At 47.9% G+C, this 1,569-nt stretch overlaps 1 protein-coding gene across 1 annotated transcript in view; it reads right to left on the reverse strand.

Annotated features, from left to right (window-relative positions):
- CTPS1 (CTP synthase 1) overlaps positions 1-1,569 on the reverse strand; it is a 45,189-nt gene that overhangs the window by 37,227 nt on the left and 6,393 nt on the right. The window lies entirely within an intron of this gene.

The raw sequence follows: 1,569 nt of genomic DNA on the forward strand, positions 1-1,569 counted from the left end.
TTCTACCCTGTCCTATGAATCAGCATCAGCTCGATGGGAGTGAGTTTATGTTGCGTTGTGTTTTGTTTTTGATGTGCACCAGGATGAAGCACTGCCTCCCAGCCGTCCCCACGTTCCAGCCCATGGTTGCTGTCCTGACGTCCATCAGTCTGTCTCTGGAGGCTACTTCTCCTTTTCCCTGACCTTCTCCTGTACCAGGACTGTGGGCTAGACACAGCCTTACGTCAGAGGAGTTCTGGGGGGTTCTTCGGTTGAGCTGTGGTTGTCGGTGGGACGGGCCATTGTGTCAGTTCTAACTCAGTGGCCCTGGGATCAACAGAGAGCAGCACCGCCCAGGAGCGCCCTGTCCTCACAGTGTTACGTTTGAGCCCTTGCTTGCAGCCACTGCGCCAACCCATCTCACTGAAGCGCTTTCTTCAGTGATGTTATTTAGTGAGTTACTTATTTCCATGCTCTCTTGGTTCCAGAAAGAATTTAAGACTATTGACATAGATATGGTGTGGGAGATGGGGTGGAGGTGGGGGCAGGATGCGAATTATGAGAGAAAAATGGGGCCAAGAAAAATAACGGGTAGAACTGTTTTTCTCTTCAATGACACTTCATCTCCTTCCCGCTAAAATCAAAGGCACAGTGTGATTTCTGAGGCACAAACTGCCCTCCGTTTCCCTCTCCAGCTGCGCTGCTCGCCCAGTGCCAGCCACGCTGAACTCTTCAGCCAGTTATTCTCTTTCCTCCAGGCGGATCTTTGCATGGATCGCTGCTGCAACATCCCCTCTGTTTCCTCTTAAGAACATCACAGCACGGATTCTCCTAAGTCACTTTTTCTGCTGGATTGTGTCTCTCCCCTAATTCCGTTGGGAACTCTCTCCATGCTTAGCTATATTGTTGCCTGAGCAGCCCTGAGCTTATCAAACTGGATTTTAATAGTTCATTTCATTGTCCAAACCCCCCACTTGTCTATAAACTCTATGAGGTTTCAAAACTCACTGCCATCAAGTTGATTCGGACTCATGGGGACTCTTTAGGACAGGGTAGAATGGCCCCTGTGGGCTTGCAAGACTGTAACTCTTTATGGGAATAGAAAGTCCCATCTTCCTCCAAAAGATCAGCTGGTGGTTTTGAACTGCTGACCTTGGGGTTAGCAGCCCAACACGTAAACCACTATATCACTAGGGCACGTTTTCTGAGGACAGGGACCTATCTATCTTACTGTTCATACCCAGTGCCTGGCTAGCACTTGGTAAATATTTATTCCAGAAATGAACAAATCCAGAAATTAAATTAGATCCTGTACCCTTTCTAGAACTTGCCTTTGAACTTTCCAATAGCCAATGTAAACAGAGCAATCTGATCATGGAGAAAACTCCTACAATTGCTCAAGAGAAATATCACTTCCCCAACCAACCCTCCACTGACCCCCCCCCCCAAATCCCCACCACTGGCCCTACTAGCCCCCTTCGTTTCCCTGGTAGCATTTATCAAAACCGTAATGATTGAAGAAGTAATTGGTTATTTGATGCCTGCTTTCTCTACTAGAGGGGAGTCTTGGTGGCCTAATAGTAACACATT

Source organism: Echinops telfairi, unplaced genomic scaffold (genome assembly GCF_000313985.2).
Source record: "Echinops telfairi isolate 266 unplaced genomic scaffold, ASM31398v2 ScPeMD7_7457;HRSCAF=8495, whole genome shotgun sequence".
Classification (NCBI taxonomy): Eukaryota; Metazoa; Chordata; class Mammalia; order Afrosoricida; family Tenrecidae; genus Echinops; species Echinops telfairi.